Raw genomic sequence first — 20,118 nt, 5'->3', positions numbered from 1 at the left:
GGGAATTGACTTTTCACTAATTGCACAGACCTTGGCATTAATACACTTTAATGGAACCTGGTCCCTCAGATCAATCCTGAAGTTTTTCTCTAACTCTTTCTGGTCAAAGGACATGAACAGCATTGTTACTGAGGGAGACCTTTTTTAATCTTTTTTTTTTTTTTTTTTAAATTCATGGAATGAATAGGCTGAAGAACTTTCTTTGATTCCAGAGGACGAGAGAGAGGAATAGTTTTGTGACCTGGAAAATACATAGAAACTCTGTGTTCTGAACTGACTGCAGAGTTTGGTGTTGGCTGTTTAGAATTCAGTTATGAATGCTGGGAAACAGTTTGGCTTCCTCATGCACCTGGCTGGGTCCTGCCCTCTCTGGATTCTCTGAGGCAGGAGACTCATCACTTATTTATTGTTCATTTGTTAGATTTATTAAAAGTAAATAAGATCCCTGACAGCTGCTGGGCTCACATAACCTGGAACTAGGGTTTTGAGAATACATGCTGCTCTCATGAACATCTAGTAGAATCTGACCTCACCCAAAGGCAAAACAGCATGGAATACCAGATCCTGCCAGGAGGGAGGACATTCCTGAAGTTCCCAGGATGGCAAATGTCCCATCTCCAGTTCTCTAGGACTCATTACTAGATTCTTCCTCTGGCCATGCAAGGCAATGATGACCTTTGAAGACAAAGGGTCATCAATGACATCCAGTCATGAGATTGTGAGATTCTCAGAGAGGATGTTTGTATCTTATTCATCTTTGAATCTGACAATGCCTGGAGTCAGAGGGGCAAACCCCATTTAATTCATGACTTTACCTCTTTCTACATGAGTGGCATTAAGTAGGCCAAGCTCTTTGAGCTGTCTATTCCTGTCTGGAAAAAAAAAAGATAATAGAAACACATACTTTGCACGGTTGTTGTGAGATTAAATGAGATATTGTATGTAAAGTCTTTAGCTCATTGAGGGCACATAGTAAATGTCAATGAACGGTCGTTTTGATTATCATCACCTTTGAATCCTTTGCGCTTAGACATTGGGTATTTGGTAAATGTAAGTTCAGTGAATGGGTTCATTCTCCGATTCAACTATTTCTGTGTCTACTATGTGATGTGTGCACAGACAGACACACCCCCTGACCTCATAGAGTTTAGTTTGCTAGGGATATGGGCAGTAAACAAGTAAATGAATGAGTGAATGAGTAAGTTATCTGAAATGTAATTTAGGATAGTGCTATGAAAGAAATTAAGCAAGATAAGGGAATAGAAAATGACTGTCGTGTATGGGAGTGAGAGTGTGTGTGAAAGAGAGAGAGAGACAGACAGAGCAGCGAAGGGATGTTGGGGGAGACAAGTGACTAAATAAATGGACAGAGATTTCTTCAGGTGTCTCTAATGCACCTCGCCCAGATTGTTTTAATTCCTCTGACCCTGTGTTAACTCAGTAACTTCTCTCTTGACCTGGTAAAGTTTTGTGCTAGAGTTTCTTTTTTTGCGTGCATTGTGTATTAACATAATTTATTAGAACACATCCTTGTTGTCTTTTTTATTCATTTTTATTTTTTTAACATCTTTATTGGGTATATTTGCTTTACAATGGTGTGTTAGCTTCTGCTTTATAACAAAGTGAATCAGCTATCCATATACACACATCCCTGTATCTCCTCCCTCTTGCGTCTCTCTCCCACCCTCCCTATCCCACCCCTCTAAGTAGTCACAAAGCACCGAGCTAATCTCCCTGTGCTATGAAGCTTGTGCTAGAATTTCTTACTATATAGTGAGGGAACTCCCAATATGTAACTAAATAAACTAAACAATAACTCCCTTACCTCCTTATGCTTTGCATCTTTTTACCTCAAGTGCCCCCCACCCAAAACCAGGACTTCACCTCAAAAATGAACACTTTTGAATTTCATTTTCAGAAATGAAAATCTGAAAATGTTCCTACAACCTCTTCACTTGAGGGAGTCAGGAGAACGCCTCTCTTTTTGTATCTGACTTCTGTACCTCCAGCTTGCCTCCTGGAAGTGGACAGCTATGGATTCAAGATGTCTAGATGTTGAAGGGAGCCTTTGCTTTCTATTTGGCTCTGCAAAATGTTACACAACTCGACTGCCATATTGAATTATTTTCAGCAGTAGAAATTCTTCAGTGCCCCATCTCAGGCCAGGCTTTAATTTGAAAGTAATAACATTTGGGCAAAGCTCAGATGCACTAAGTTGCTGCCGAGGGCTTGGTGGGTTTTGAGGTAATTGGTTTTACTCGGTTGCTGATGCTTCACTTGGACAAATGAGAAATCAAGCTACAGCTCAGTTTGCAGAAAAGCCCATGTCAGCAGTTTAGTCTGACTACTATTTCAGAGCTTGTTATGTTATTGGCAATAAAATGCAACTAATATACTGTTAATTAATATTGCATCCTACAGCTAATTTGTCACATTATTAATCAGAGTGATAAAGCCAAGGAAAATGTGGCTCACCTTTAGTGTCTTTTCATCTCTTTTAAACACTTGTATTTATGCACAAATACATGTTTTGGTCAACACTGCCAAGTGTTTGGTTGTTCCTGGATGCGTGGATTCTATTTTCAAACAGTAACTTGCCCCTCAGGAATATTTTATTTAGCAAGACACGACTTAAAGTGAAAGGGTAACCATTTCTGATCGTAACCTTGGCTTTGTGCTTCTAGTAATTATCCTTTAATTGCATTACCCTATTTGAAATAGAGTTGTAATTGGAAAAAAACAATTTGACATTCCCTGATGCTTACTCTGACATGCACTATTTGCTTTTTATTCAAATGTAAATTTTCTCCATAATACTATCAAAGACAGAAAAAAAATTAAGCAAAATTGAAATGTCAGTAGCAATTTCTGACAGGCAGGCAGTGTCATTCACTTGTGTGTCTGGAAGGCAAGACTTTTGGTTCAGATGCAAAAAAAAATAAAAAAATAAAAATCAAACTATGAAATTAGCATGCTCTGAGGACAGGGAGAGACGGATGGCAGCAGCACAGAGCTATCCCTCTGGGATATGTGTCCACTTTGCACAATGGCTTCAAAATACCAAACAAGCTGCCAGCTGTAATTTTTGGATGAATAATCCCTTTTGCTTTACAATGAAAAAATGTTTTTTCTTAAAAACAGAAGGATAATAAACTCAACTCTAGAGTTCTTTTGCCTTGGGTGTCTCGAAGGTGTAACTTTAATTTGGGGTATGTGATATTTGTTAGGCAGCCTCTACAATGGCTCCGATGATTTCAGTCTCCTGATAGTCGCACCCTTTTGTAATCACTCCCCTTCGAGTGTGGGCTGGACCTCTTGACTTTTTGCTAATGAATAAAACATGGCAAAAGTCATGGGCTGTCAATTCCAAGGTTAGGTTATACAAAGTAGTAGTGTGGCTTATGCCTTGAGCTTCTCTGTCTTGCTCGCTCCTGGGCTCACTTTGAGGGAAGCCAGCTGCCATGTTGTGACCTGCCCTATGGAGAGGGCATGTGGTAACTGAAGGTGGTCCCTGGCCAACAGCCAGCAAGGAACTGAGGCCTTCACCCACAGCCCATGAAGAACCAAATCCTGCCGACAGTTTGGAAGTGAATCATCCCTCACTTGAACTTTCAGATGAGCCTGCAGCCCCAGCTGGAACTTGACTGCAACCTCAGGGGAGACCTTAAGTCAGAGGCACCCAGTTGTGTGGGTGGTAATTGGATTCCCGACCCACAGAAGCTGTGAGATAATAAATGTTTGCTATTTTAAGCTGCTAAGTTTCAGGGTAATTTGTTATGTAGCAATAGATAACTAATACAGGGCAGGAGAGAATGGTTATTAAACAAATAATTTTAGATATGTATGCCTTCCCACATATTTTGGTAAATGCGATTTTTAAATCTTTATCATAGGTATAAATTATTCACAAAATTTGTGTGAGTTGGAAATGAAATAATGGATACAGGAGTACTCAGAAAAGTTCTAAGTGTACATATATGAAATGACTAGACACTACCGAATGTAAAATAGATAGCTAGTGGGAAGCAGCCACATAGCACAGGGAGATTAGCTCGGTGTTTTGTGACCACCTAGAGGGGTGGGATAGGGAGGGTGGGAGGGAGACGCAGGAGGGAGGAGATATGGGGCTTATGTATACGTATAGCTGATTCACTTTGTTATAAAGCAGAAACTAACACACCATTGTAAAGCAATTATACTCCAATAAAGATGTTAAAAAAAAAAAGTTTCTTGTAGCTTGGACAATAACTCTCTCAGTCCAGTGTCTCAGGGTAGGATTCATGGTGTAGTGGATTGAACACTGTGTGTCAGTAGACCTGGATTCCAGTCCAGGCTTTTTCACTAACTGGCTATAGACTTTGAGAAAGCCACTTAAGCTCCAGAGGATAAGTAAGTTTTGATCAATGAGAGCAGACGAAGACTATGGATATAGTATTGAGACTCTTTGGTCAAAAGTGACAGAAATCCAACTTGAAATGGATTATCTCTAAGATCTAATTTAGGCTTAAAAAGATTGATTTTTAGTATTTGTTTGGCTTTTACTAAGTTTCCAACAGAAAATGATTGTAATTTTCCTTCACCTAAGAGTCTACTTTTAAGGACATTTGTACATCAGGGTGAGTGGAAAAAAAAAATCTTTCTTGAGAGCATTTAGCCAAGTGAATCAAGTATACATACAAGCGCTGAGAAAAAGTATGAGGGCAACGATGTCTAGATGCCAGGCATGATAGAATCAACTACCAGTGCCTGTTCCTGGTCATCTGATTCTTTTCTTTTTTTTTTAAATATTTATTTAATGTATTTGGCTGCACCGGGTCTTAGTTGCACATTGCGGCATGTGGGGTCTTTCGTTGCGGCATGCGAACTCTTAGTTCTGGCGTGTGGGATCTAATTCCCTGACTAGGGATTGAACCTAGGCCCTCTGCCCTGGGAGCATGGAGTCTTAGCCACTGGACAACCAGGGAAGTCCCTGGTCATCTGATTCTTCCACCCAACCTACCTCCTATCACTTAGCCTAGGTGTTTTTATTTCAGGAGGTGTCTCACATACCCCTGGAGTCTGAATTTTGCAGCTACGACCTTAATGATGTTACAGGAGGGCAAGCCCTGGCATGACCCTGAGAGTAGGTATCTCCTTAAATTGTTCCTCCTTGGCACCTGACTTGCCTCACCCTAGCCCTGGCCCTGTGTCATTTCCTTTGGTCCCATCAAAGAGAATCAACAGCACCACCGTCTTCCTTGTAGGCAGAACAGAAAGCTGCCCCACCAAAGCGTTATAAGAATATTATGAGGTCCCCTGGACCTCAGCATCTTCCTCACTGGCCTTCATCAATATCCCAAAGTCTAAGCATTGGATCACCTTCTAAGGCAAGAAGGTATTGGGAAAAGTACAAAGCATTTGGAAGAAAAAAATACATGTTGAAATTTAGGTTTTGGCAGAAAATAACTGAGGGAACTAGGGAAAGTCAATGAATTGATCTGGGCCTAAGTTTTCTCTTCTGTAAAATGAGGAAGAAAATATAAGCCTTGTCTTTCTGCATGTGTTATGTGGATCAAGGGAAATACTGATTGAAAAATCATGTTGAAATCTGAAAAGCAGTATGTAAGTGCTGACTGTGATTATTAAGGGTTAATACACAGTAGAAACTAACACAACATTGTAAAACAATTATACCCCAATTTTTAAAAAAGGGTTAATACATAGTTCTCTTAGCAGTAATGATGTTGTCTGTCCAACCCTCAGGACACCGAAAAGAAGAGAAACAGGACACCGAAAAGAAGAGCAGGCTTGCATTGATGAGCACAGGGTGAGAGCATGGATATATGAATCAGGACTCTGATCAAAAGTGAAAGAAATCTAACTCAAAATTGTTTAGGAAAAAGACAAAGGAACTTTCTGAGAGGACATCACACTTAACCTAGAGTAGAAGAAGGGTGGAGCTGATCCTCAGGGAAAATTTGAAAATGGACTCAAATTCAACCAGGACTTCATTTTTTCCTGGGAGAGAACCCTTCTCTACTATGTAGACTTTTCTTCCATATCCTGGGAACCTGACGGGTAGGTGCTCCCAGTATTCAAATCCTGTCGCTCCCACCAGAGGAGGCTGATCCTTTCCTCCGTTTCAGCTCTAAATACTCCAGGGAAGGATGCTGACTGTCTTGGCTGATGTCAGATGCCCACTCCTGGACCAACTGATGCCAGGGAGGCAAAATCCCCAGAGGACACATTGCAACTTCCTTTCCCAGACGGCTGGAAACACCTGGGAGTAGCTCTCCAAATGTCCTCTGCAATAAGGCCCTGACCAGGTGGCTGGGCTGCCACACAGAGCAGTTTAGGTTGTGTTGTAGCCCCAGCGCCTGGGGAGAAAACCAAATGCCAGGCAGCTGCATGACAGTGCTTCATTTCTGAAGGAAGTGTATCCCAAAATGTGACAGCAAAAGAAGTCTTGCAAAACGTTAGTCCTAATGAGAGGGGATAGGAAAAGTTTTTACTGGGAGAAAGGCTCTGCCTATGCCAGAGAAGCCCTTCTCAGCCCTTTGATCAGAGCTTATGAGGGCAAGACCCTGGACTGAGATGGGTGACGATTCTATTCTCTCAAAGGTAAAAACCCCTCCTCCTTCCTATTTTTTTTTTTTTTTTTTCGGTACGCGGGCCTCTCACTGTTGTGGCCTCTCCCGTTGCGGAGCACAGGCTCCGGACGCGCAGGCTCAGCGGCCATGGCTCACGGGCCTAGCCGCTCCGCGGCATGTGGGATCTTCCCGGACGGGGGCACGAACCCGCGTCCCCTGCATCGGCAGGCGGACTCCCAGATGGAATGGAATGAGAAACTCAACTCGGCAACTCATGTGAATGGGAAAAATGCAAAAAATACAAACTAGGAGTTCTTTCTTCAGACTTTAAAGAAAGTATCGTCCTTTCCAATGTTGTTGGTGGCATACTTCAAACTGGATTGTAAGTGTAGGACTCCAGTTCCTTCCATGACCTATTGCCTGGATGTGTAGCAGGCACTGAACCCACTCCATCCCTCCTGCCCAACGCTGCCGGGGTAATCTTCCTCAAACCCACCTGCTCTAATCCCCTCCACTGCCTGCCACTCCGCACCTGGGCACCCAAGAGTCCCCACGCTATGGCCCCAACCCCCTTTCAGGTTCATCTCCTACTTCCACTCCAGTCTGTAAACATAGACCTTGGTTGCTCCAACCGAGTCTCACCTCCAAGCCCAGGTGTGGGCTGTTTCCTCTGCCTGGAATGCACTGCCTTTTGAAACCTTCCCTGTTTGTCCTTTATGAAGCCTTTCCCAGTAACCCCAAGTAGATATGACTTCTCTTCTCCAGAACTCATGGATTGTACCTCCTTACAGCACTCACCACACTCTGTCTCAAGTAATATTTGCCCTTATTTTGTTCCATTTTCCCAGGTGAAAAGATCCTTCAAAGGAGGTATAAAAAAAAATGGTGGTAAACACATATATTTGTTTACTATGTGTGGATACCACTATGTATTTTATGTTATTTAAGCCTCATAATAACCCTTCTTACAGAGAGGTTTAGCAACTTGCCCAAGGTCACACAGCTAAGCCAGGATTCAAACCCAGGTAGTGTGCCTCCCTGAGTCCATGCTCCTGATGACAATTACACCACTTCTCTGGAGGCAGAGGCACATTTACCGTGAAGCCAGCAAATCCCTTTCCAAGGCAATGTACTTAATTTATATTTATAAGTTGGTATTCTTTTCCTTAAAGAGGCCCTGAAGATTGTATTAACTTCAGGTTCTATAAAACTGGATGGAAATACAATGTGTTATTCATCTTTGAATTCTCTTAAATCTTGTTTAGTAACGATGATCATCATACAATCATAGTGATGATGGGTCCAAGTCTTATAAAGAGCATTTACAAGGCATTTTCAGCCATCTCACTGGATAGTTATAACAAGCTAAAATTTAGGTATGGCCAGTGCCACTTTTACAGATGACAAAACTGACCTCAGAGACACAAAGTGATTTTGCCTAAGGCCACCCAGCTAGTAAGTGATGGAGCCAGAGCTGAAGCTCAAGTCTTCTGATCCCATCTGTCATGCTTCCTTCATTTAGGCCTTTGCTGCCTGGGGGCTCTGAGAGCCTTTCCAGTGCTTAGCGGTGAGGCTCCTCCCCACGTCTGCCCATGCAGACCCATTTGAAAAGCACTCCATCACATGCAACAATTATCTAAATTGAAGTTGTCCATCCTGCCTTTTAAATTCTTCTCCAGATAATGAACCTTTTCAACCAACACAGGGTGCTTGATGTTAATCACAGAGAGAAAAGCAAATTCAATCTATTCACCTTAGAATAGACAGAGTCTAAAAGGTATAGGAATTGCATTTACCTTCCAAGCCCTAATCTTGATAATTTCTTCAGGGAAACTTCTTCCACTGCCTGTCTTCAAGAGACTTGCAAAGCTCTCAAGCAATTGCTAAATGATACTAGAAATACATTTGCTTGTATCTAGAGATTTTTGGTAAGTAGCCTATAATTTATCTCTCTGCATTACAGAAGGCCTGGAGAAAACCTTCTATATTATATAGAAGCCTTCAGCTTTCACAGCTGATACGTAAACATATTCTCAGACTAGAGGAGCCCTGGATCATTAGCAACGTCTAAACACTGACCCTGGAGGAATCACTCTACCTCCATTCCCAAGGACGTGCCAGCTCTAAATGCCATACAGGGAAGTACCTCCACCAGCAGGCCCTTGTCTTCTTCCCCAGACTTAAGCAGTCAATGAAAAAGAGATAAGCAAAGGCGGAAATTGAGAACTCAGTCTCTGCAGTGAGGCCAGCCGGGGTGTGACCCCAGCTCTGCCCCTTACCAGCTGGGTGGCTTATGCAAATTTATTAACTTCATTCATTGAGTCAACAAATACTTGCTGAGCACTTATTAAATGCCAGCCAGTGTTCTAGGTACTGAGACAAAGGAGTGAACAAAACTGTCTCATGGAGTTGGAGTTTCCCTTTGTCTGCAAAATGGAAACAACTGAAGCACCTAGCTCACAAGGTTGTTTAAGGTTGACAACTCAGCATGGGACTGGCTCAGGCTTACACTATAAAAAAAATAATAAAACATTTTTAACCTTGATCCTAGATATTTAAAACATTCGGGGTTGTTTGTTTATATTTTGTGCACTCCAAACCCTGCATTTCAGAAAATTCTTGAGGGATTTCCCTTAATGGGGAATGTAGAGAAATAGTTTCTAGAGCTTTGGGCCAGGAATTCCCTGGCAGTCCAGTGGTTAGGACTCTGCACTTTCACTGTCCAGGGCCCAGGGTTCGTTCCCTGGTCAGGGAACTAAGATCCCACAAGCTGCAGGGTGCAGCCAAAAAAAAAAGTTAGAGCTTTGGGCCATATGGTTGGAAACTGTGAGGGCAACATGAGGGTTAAGTACACTTGGTAAACCCAGCCATGGTCAGAACTTGCTCAGGTGGCCGTTGCATAGATATTCACAGGGGCTCTTCATTTCCAGTTTTATTCTGAAGGGATTCTCCTAATGTTATTTTTGCCTCTGGAGTTTCTGTCTGCCTAGAACACAATTTAAAAGTTTCAAATGAAACATTTACCTAAATCCCTGACACTGTGGCTCCATTTCCTTTCCTCTCGCCCTGCACGTCTCAGTGGCAAGGGTTGAGTTGGACGGCCCAACCAAGAGATCCTCACTCCTGCCCAGATCTGGTACCTGTGCTCTTCTTTGGGCCTCTCTGTGATGTACCAGAACCCAAAGACCATGTGCTGGCCCATCCCTCCTTGGTGCAGACACAGGCTCAGAATCACTCTGTCCGTGACAGTCAAGTGGGCTGTCCTTTTCTCCCAATACCAAAGAATCACACTTTCCTTCCTTTCTCTTTTTATCATTGGGAATCCATTTGCCAGTAGGGTCTGGGGTCCACTTCCTTGCTCCAAATTTTTGAGATGGGGTGAAACAAGAAGCAAAGTCAAATCTTATGAGATAGTCAATATCAACTATTTTTTTGCCTAAAGGAAGGCAGCAAGAAAAGAGGAGAGGAAGGGAGAAGAAAAGAAAGAAGGAAGGAAAGGAGGGAGTGAAGGAGGGAGGGAGGGAGGGAAGAAGCAAGGAAGGAAGGAAGGGAGGGAGGGAGGAAAGAAGGAAGGAAAGCTTAAAGAAGCTAGGGCTAGAATTAGGTAACTACTCATCTATTCTACTTCCTAATAATAAATATTATAGTTGATGGAACTTCCTCTTTACCAAGGACTGGGCTAAGCGAAGCAAAGTTTTACATACATCATCTCACTCAATCATCACAGCAACTGCACAAAGTCACCCCTACCCCATTCAATTATTTCCATTTTAAGGATGCCAAAACTGAGGGTCAGAGTTGTCAAGAGACTTGCCCAAAGTCCTTCAACTTTGACCATAGAAGCCATGAGCTAGATGCTATATCTTCTATGTAACAAGGATGGGTTACAAATCATTAGCCTCAACGACTTCCACTACCTTTTTGTAATGCTACATTATCATAAGAGTAATAGTGTTTAATATAGGAAATCTGAAAATTGTACAACATATGATAGAAAAAATTTAAAAATGACATAAATCAAAGATAAGTTCTATTAACATTTTGGAGTCTCTTTCATTCTGTTTTTCTGCTTTTTAACAAATTTGAAATTGTACTGTTTATTTTGTTTTGTATCCTGCCTTAAAAAATAATAATTAACACTATGTTATGAGTATTGCCCCAAATCATTAAAAATTCTGCAAAAAACTTATTTGGTTGCATTATATTGATACATAAATATTATACCATTAGTTGTTCAACTGTTTCCTCCTTATTGGAAAATTAGTTCACAAATTTTGCTGTTATGTGCCAAGGATCCTTGTACAAAATCTCTATTTTTAGGCCCCAGTGGCAGCCATGTTTGTCATTTAGAGGTGATTTCCCTCTGACAAGTGTCATCATTTACATTTTCTGGTTGTTTAGTCATGATGCCCTCCGTAGGTCAATGGAGCTGATACATCGTACCTCCTGGGTGCTGGGGTGTGAGGGCCCAGACCAAAGGCCAAGAACAGGCAAAGTGGCTGGACCTACAACTACTCCCCTTTGGTGCTGCTCTTGTCTCAGCCTGGTGCGGATTTCCCAGGGGAAGCAGGGAGGAGCAGAGTGGAAAGAGCAGGGAGAGCACACCTGGGGTTGCTGTCCTGTCCTTCTGAGAGCTCACTACAGGCTGCCACACAGCCAGCTCACCTTGGCCCTGCCTTGGCACCCACGGACATCACCCGGTGGGGTCCAGGCTCTGGACACTGCACTTCCTGCAACCCCTAGGCCTTTGCCTTCCTTCTTCTGCAGCAGACTTCCTACCCATTAAACAGAAAACAGAGGACAGTGAACAAAACACTTCCTTTTATTTCTTTTTCCCTTCCTTCATTCCCCAAACCTATTCTTAAGTGGCCAAACTCACTTCCTCAGTCAGAGAAGAAAGGAGGGAGCTGACTTCTTTCACTGGGGGCAGGGAGAAGAAAAGGAAGGGAAGAAGGTAGAAACACAGCTCTTAGACTACATTACCAGTTTTACCTCTGGCTTTGTGATTTCTTCCCTAAAGTCTAACTTTTTTATATTTTAAATTATTTTACTCAACAAGATTTATTGAATGTGTAGTATGTGCCTATATTTAATGCAATGGAGAATAGAAATGACCAAGGCCCATCTTAAAAAAAATTCATGTAACTTTGCTCAGATTGGCTACTTATTCAAAAATTTAGAATATTGCCTATATTAATTTTCCTAGATACTAGAAATGTCAAGTGACTTACTAATAGAGTTCTAAAAGTCTTGGACAAAAGTCTCTAGCCATTTTTATTTTACGTTTTTCCCTTTGTGCCAGAGTTTCCTGTTTCGGATTGCCAAATTTAACAAATAAGAACATAGGACACTCAGTTAAATTTGAATTTCAGATAAACAGATACTTTTAGCATATTTTATGCAGTAGCTGTAAGTATGTTCCAAATATTGCATGAGGCATAACACACACAAAATTATTTGTTGCTTATCTAAAATTCAAATTACTGGGGCCTCTTGCATTTTATCAGGCACTTCTATTTTTACTGAATAAGAAATTGCCATTTACTATGCATCTGTATTAACCTGCAACATTTAATCCTCACAATATCTCTATCAGGTACTTACCACTATTCACATTTCACATGCAAGGAAATTGAGGCCTCTAGAAACCAAATAATCTGTCTGAAGTCACAAAGCCAGGAAGTAGTAGAGACAGCATTCAAACAAGTTTGTCTGACGCCAGAGCCCATGTTCTTTTCTCTGGATTATAAATACTTATAATTTAAATATTGTCTAGGTCTGGAATGTTCCACTGCCAACCGTATTTCAATAGAATGTTTGATTTCCAGTTGAAAGAACAATTTATATAAAGATGAGGTGGAAATTTTTCTCCACTCCACGTAATATTTAGGAGAAACATTTTTTCTCCCAAACCACTTAAGCAAATGGCACTTCAACTCTACTTTAAGAAATTGTTTCTAAATGTAGACCTTATCCAAAGCAAGTGGACCTTTCACTGTAAGTTTGTAGTAAAACATCGCCCTCTTCTGGACATACGGGCATCATATAACAGAGATGGATACAAAGGGTTTTTAAAAGTTGAAACAAAAGTACAATTCAGTTATGTGCCCAACTACACAATGAAAAGCTGTTGTTATCACTTATCAGGTGTATATCTTACTCTTCAAAGTGACTCCTCAGAATTGAAGCAGAAAGACATTTTGGGACTGACCAGGCAATAATTTTCTATCCATTTTTTATGGAGGTGGCTGAGTGCTGGGGATAGAAGTAGGTAAAATCTTTAATTTCAGTATACACCTTAAATAACCTATAATAATACCTAACTATAATAATAACTATAATAATACTTAAACTAGCAGAATCAAATAGCTCCAATGCATCCTGAATAGGAAGAACTTCACATACATAAGATGAAAGTAGAAAGAATATAGTGAATATAGGTTGGCATTCACACTTTGGTGTCAAATAGACTGCATTTGATTCCCTCTCTTCCATTTATAAGCTATGTGACTTTAGGCAAGTTATTAAATTCTTTAAGCCTGTTTCTTCATCTGTTAAATCATAATTATAAAAGTAGCAGCTTAACTAAAATAAGCCAGATAGAGAAAAACAAATACTGCATGGTATCACTTAAATGTGGAATTAAAAATAAAAAAAAAGTCAAACAGAAAGTGGAAAAGTGGTTGTCAGGGGCTGGGGGGCAGTGGGGAAGGAAATAGGGAGAGGTTGGTAAAAGGGTTCAAACTTTCAGCTATAAAATGAATAAGGTCTGAGGATCTAATGTAAAACATGGTGACTATTGTTAATAACACCGTATTGTATAGTTGAAAAAAAAAGCAGTTAAGTAGGCCTGGTGGAAAGATGAAATAATACCTAACAGAGGTAGCTCAGTGCTAAGAATTAGACTCTTACGTATAAACTCGTATTTTATGATTAGGTCTGCCCCAGTTATTAATTGTATAGAATCAGCTATTTTAAGTTTTGAAGCACAAAAGCCAACAATGTGGAAGTATAAAACCAGTTTCTTCTTTTGAAGTGTCTTTATTTTTACCAAAGCTTTGGCTAACAGCAAAGATTTAACAAACCAAATATTTCTCTAAATTATCCAAATTTTAGAGCTGTATACTTTTTCAAGGAAATCAAGGATATCCATACAAAGATGTTTTGGAACAGAAACCTCAGAAATATGTGAAACTATGAAATTCATGGCAAAGATAATCTATACTTTGTTTTACCTAATTTCAAAACTAAAAAAAAAGTAAAAAATACATCAAAATAGTAGAATGTAAAAAAAGAGGAAAGCATCTAAATATTCCTACCATAAATAAGAATATCCAGCTATCTAAAATACTATCAAATATCAGAAAGTCACTATACAGTTAATTTTCTGGCACTATTATCATTGGAAGTGACATATAGATGATGTTAAACTATACTGAGTTAGTTCTCTTTTTTTTTGCGGTACGCGGGCCTATCACTGTTGTGGCTTCTCCCTTTGCGGAACACAGGCTCCGGACGCACAGGCTCAGCGGCCATGGCTCACGGGCCCAGCCGCTCCGCGGCATGTGGGATCTTCCCCGACCGGGGCACGAACCCGCGTCCTCTGCATCGGCAGGCGGACTCTCAACCACTGCCCCACCAGGGAAGCCCGAGTTAGTTCTCTTTTGTCTTGTGGAACCACTGCCTCACATTCTGCCTTCAACCATGGAGAATTAAATGGCCTGTAAGGGCAGAAGGGAAGAAGAACTGGAGCTGTTAATACTTAAATCTCACTTTGCTAGCAGTGTACTATAAATCACAAATTTGAAGCAATGATCTACCTTTAATTTCCTGAAAAGTTAATTAATTCAGACCCAGCTATTAAAAATTTTTGATCATTTAACTTAGGACTGAGTTCCAACTATGGAACACAGGATTACAGAGAATGCTTCAGTGTAATTTTCAAACACTCTAAGTGCCTTAAAAGCAAGTAATACCAACAAAAATACCAAACACTGATATCTTAGTTATAGGTCTCTAATTTTTATTATAGAATTTCAGAACCTAGTGGCAAATTACCACAGTCTATGCTACATTTGTCTTTTAAAGGAGGTTGAGTCCATAAGAACTATAGAGTGAGAAGATTCTGCAAGAACTTGGAGTAGAAATAAAGATGTGGCTGCAGGTCACAGCTGCTTGCTCTCCTTCCTTGAAATATATACACATTGGGCTTCCCTGGTGGCACAGTGGTTGAGAGTCTGCCTGTCGATGCAGGGGATGCAGGTTCGTGCCCCGGTCCAGGAGGATCCCACATGCCGCGGAGCGGCTGGGCCCGAGCCATGGCTGCTGAGCCTGCGCGTCCGGAGCCTGTGCTCTGCAACGGGAGAGGCCACAACAGTGAGAGGCCCGCGTACCACAAAAAAAAAAAAAAAAAAAAAAAAAAGAAATATATACACATGTTCCAAGGGCATGAATTTTAAACAGGCCATTTTACCCTTGAGCTCTGGTGGTCTTTATCCTCAGATGAAAAGAGCTAACTCTCCATCTGGTCACCACCTTGTATTCACTTAATGTCCAGTCATAGGAAAAAAGACAAAATGATTGCCCCGTGTAATCGAAAATTCCTGGGTTGACTTCCGACATAACTGGATCCAGGGACTCAAATCCTGTCTGTGTGTTTTGATCTTTGGTTTCTGCTTTTACCCATGTTGTTTTCATTCTAAGGCAGATTCTTCTTAGGTGGTATCCCAATTAACCACCAATAGGTCCAGCCTTAAATCTACAAGCTGAGCAGCCCTCATAGAAAAACCCTCCTTTTTTCTAGTCCCAGCAAAGCTGATGTTTATTGGCTTTGACTGGCCTTGCTAACCACATACCCACCCTTAAAACACTAAGTCTACAGAGATGCTGCACTCTCAAAGGCCGGAGCTGGTGATGTACCCACTCCTGGAACCAGAAGGTGAGGTCTATTCCACCTGAACTACATGGGCTGAGTATAAAGGTGATGCCTCAAAGGCAAATTTCAGTCTAACACCGAAAGGGGGAATTGATATTGGGCATGCAAAACACTTGAGCTTTAACGGGAGTGGCAGAGACAAAATAAAAATGAAGAAAAAACCCAAAGCAGATTCAAGAATGTTCCGAGGGGGAACCAAATGGATTTAATAATATGAACAGAAGAAAGGAGTCAAAAATGACTGAGCTATATATTCGTTGACTCTTCTAAGGAGAGATAGAGAAAAAAAAAATTAGTGAAAGGTTTATACTCTTTGATTCAGAGCCAGGACCCTTCTGGGTACCAATTTGGAATGGAGACTAATTAGGCTATTGTATTAGTCAGGGGCCAGGGTTCTCCAGAGATAACGGAAGCAAGAGGACATGCATATACATACACAGAGAGAAAGATGTATTTTAAGGAACTGGCTCGGGACTTCCCTGGTGGCACAGTGGTTAAGAATCCACCTGCCAATGCAGGGGACATGGGTTCGATCCCTGGTCTGGGAATATCCCACATGCTGCAGAGCAACTAAGCCTGTGTGCCACAACTACTGAGCCTGCGCTCTAGAGCCTGCGTGCCTCAACTACTGTGAAATACCTGCACAACAACAGCTAGAGTATATCTGACCAAAAACTGGATACCATCGCCTAGCCAAGTTGACACATAACATCAGCCTACTTGAATTCTGAGTGATTCTCACACTGAGCCAGAAGGGTTGGACTCCCAATGCTCAGGCCAAACTCAGACCAATTAAATCAAGTATCTGCAGGTGAGGCCGAGGTAAAAGTCTTTTTTGATAGAGCAGTCATTCTTCAAGCATGGTTTCCAGACTAGCGACTTCAGCCTCACCTGCAAACTTGCTAGAAATGCATTCTCTGCCCCTACTCCAGACCTACTCAATCAGAAACCCTGAGTTTAACCCTGGCCCTGTAGTCTGTGGTTTAACAAGCCCTCCAAGTGATTCTGATGCATGTTCAAATTTGAGCACCACTGGTCTAGAGTTCTCCAACGATACAATGCTAACGCAGGCAGGAGTATAACATTACACCTCCACTCTCTCTTAACTAGAAGGGCAGACGTAATTAGTAAGACTCTTTGGGTGAAAGAGCTATCTCCTCATTAAGGATTTCTTAAGTAGTGGTGTTTGTTGCAAGGATACATATGAAAATAAGAGGGGTCTTGACTGTGTGTGGCCAAGCTGCACTGAGATTGGGTATTTTCGAGATACAACAGATGTACTAATCTGACAGCAGCTCTGGTGACTCAGTGACAGCTTCACCAGTTGTTGAAGGTATAGTGTGTAAGTATAGAACCCTTGTGTTCCATTATAGTGTCTTAGCTATTCTGTCATTTCACCTCTCCTTATACAAACTGAATTTTTCTCCTTTATCTTCTGTTTAAACTCCTGAGAGAATGATTGGCTCAGTTAATCACTTTCACCATTTCGGCAGTGTTTCCTTAACATTTGCCCAATTTAAAAGCTCTGCTGTCCAATATGAAGACTGGCTTTCCTTGGGTCAGGTCTCTCTCCAAGCCCAATAGTTGGGAGCAGGGGAAAACAAAATGCAGGATGTTAAGAAACTCCTAAGGCCATTTCCCTTAAAAGGTCTGAGCCCCCTAACATGGGTTGTGGGTATGTCACACAGTGGGAGGCTTGGTCTGTTAGGGCTGTTTAGTTGGGCTCTGACCCTAAAATCTATGTGTAGTTCTTTGACACAAAAAGATATCAAAGAGAAATTAAACATTTGTTCAGCTATACATTTTGAGGATGAGTTGGAAACTTTAACTGAAAAACTTTGGAAATGTTTCCCTTTCAATATTTCCTATAGGAGTCTTCTTGAGGCCTAATTTAGGAATGCCATGAGCCATAATATTTTGGAAAAAATGAATCTTATTTGCATGCACCAGATTGTAGGGTCTGTATCTTATGCAGAAATTCTCTTTCCATAGTCTCATTCCCTAAGCCATAAGTGATTAGAAGCTTATCGGTATTTTAAAAAAATCTCATGTAACAAAAAAAAAAAAAAAAGCTCATGTGATAGTTTTCTCCAGATCACTTCAGATTGGCCCTTTATGCCAATCTATTTTTTTTGTGTGTGCAAGGGAATTCTGAATTGTGGGCAATAGGAAAAAAGACATTAAAACAACAAATAATTTGTGATTGAATTACTATGAATTATAAAAATTTAAAATTCCCTTGCATGGTGTGGGGTGACTTTTTAATTGAACTACAGTTGACTTACAATATGTATTAGTTTCAGGTGTACAGCAAAGTGATTCATTTATACATATATATTCTTTCAGATTCTTTTCCATTATAGGTTATTACAAGATATTGAATATAGTTCCCAGTGTTATTCTTGTTTGCCTATTTTATACATAGTGCTGTGTATCTGTTAATCCCATACTGCAAATTTACCCCTCCCCCACTTCGGTAACCATAAGTTTGTTTTCTGTGTTTGCAGATTCTCTTATTTTTTTTTTTTTGTATGCGGGCCTCTCACTGTTGTGGCCTCTCCTGTTGCGGAGCACAGGCTCCGGACGTGCAGGCTCAGCGGCCATGGCTCACGGGCTTAGCCGCTCTGCGGCATGTGGGATCTTCCCGGACCGGGGCACGAACCCGTGTCCCCTGCATCGGCAGGCAGACTCTCAACCATTGCGCCACCAGGGAAGCCCTGCAGACTCTCTCTTAATAACTGATCTGATCTCACTATACTAAGCTGAGCTGAAAAACAAGTCCAATCCAAATCAAAAGGCTAAATAACCTTTGGGGAAGGCGTGAGATTGTTATTTAAAAACCTTAAGGATACCACAATTCACTGAACATCCCTGAATCATTTTACCTCTCTTAATGCCAAAATTAAATTTGTACTTTACCCAGAACCTTGTAGAACCCACTTACATGGTACCAGTACTGCCACTATTCGTAATTTTACCTTATGTCACCAAATAACAAATTTAATTTTTAAAGTAACTGCAATACCACCCTGAAGCCCAAATCATACATTTGGGCTACTAGAATATAAGATAACTGAAACCAAAATTTAATTTGTATTTATCAAATTGGTCAATATAACTGATTGGATGTTGATAACTAAGGGATAATTACAGAGCTAGTATTTACATTATGAATTGTTTCAGGTCTCCTTTTAAAGGCCAAACTCTTCAATCTTGGTTTTAGATAAGTTCTCTCGATAAGGCAAACATCCCATAACTCTGAGCCAAGGCCTGGTTTTACTTTCTTTAAAGTAAAATGTGCCCTTACCTCAAAACGTGCCTCTGAAAAGAACTGAGTAAAGTATCATCCAGCCTGTTTACAATGAAAATCATGAGCCCAAAACTTCGTGTTTTCATGTATATATTAGCTGTTAGAAATTGGGAGTACTGGAAGGTTTTGGCTATTTCAGCAATGTTTGCAAACATTTTATTTTTAATAAGTCCACTTATTTTAAAACCATAGTCTAGGAAGATTACAGCAACTTTTTAATAAAACATCTGTTTGCTTGTAGTGATAAAAAATAGGAAAACTGAAGTTTCTAATCATTATTTCACAAAGAAATTATTCCCTCATTTCAAGGGGAAAAAATTAATAAATTTTAATCGTGCCACTTAATAGGGCTGTAATTAAATACTTTCAAATTGTATTTAAAGATGGAGAATTACTAACCCAACTGAGTTAATAATCTGTTTTATTTGCTAAATCTCCCTTATCTTCTGGTAAGATTAGTCAATCCTCTTAACTATGCTGTTACAGATAATCTACAAATTGGGGTATATACTCTACAGAAGTCTATTACACTTTTTAAACTAAGTGTTCAATGAAGTATTTGATGATTTTTAAAAAACAGGTAAAAGCATTATTTTTCACAGTCTCTCCAACTTTATAAAAATAAAAATAAACCCAGAAGTGTCCATGTATATTTTCATATCCTCACTCATATTCTTAAAAATTTGTTGACCGCTGCTGGGCAAGACCTAAGAATGCTAAAAAGAGAAGCCATTCTACTTTGAGAATTTTAAAAAATATCCCACTTCAATGTAACTACCAGTGTTCATAGTTTAATTTATAAGCAAAGAGATTAACCATTAAGTAGCAGCAACAGAGTTTATTTTCATGAAAATACCAGCAGATGTCAGCAAAAACTAAAGTAGTGTCGCATGAATTTGTACAAGGATGCTAAGCTATTTCTAACAGCATAACCATAATGCAAGAAAATCTCTAATTACAAAAGCTCAGTCCATGTAAGACACCTCAGTTTTCTACATTGCTACTCGACATGTAATTACCTTTTTGGAGGTGGGAGCGGTGGGCCACGGTGGGATTTAGCCTTTTCAGGGTAGCAAGAGCTCTTTCAACGAACTGAACCGTTCTGATTTCGCTTAACAAAACCCACCTACAACATTACATAAAAAACCAAACTACACTTTAGACAGTCATCCTCACTTAAAAAAAAAAAACATCAAATGGTTTACAGAAAATGCCTATTACCCAGGTACTTCAATACGTGTTCAGGGGTTCTGAACGTGGAATATTTATGAGTACTCAAATGCATTTTTCTGGGGAGTTCATAG

This window comes from Monodon monoceros, unplaced genomic scaffold (genome assembly GCF_005190385.1).
Source record: "Monodon monoceros isolate NGI ecotype Baffin Bay Population unplaced genomic scaffold, NGI_Narwhal_1 Super_Scaffold_7, whole genome shotgun sequence".
NCBI lineage: Eukaryota > Metazoa > Chordata > Mammalia > Artiodactyla > Monodontidae > Monodon > Monodon monoceros.
The sequence above is the reverse complement of the archived record's forward strand: the minus strand, read 5'-3'. Positions refer to the sequence as shown.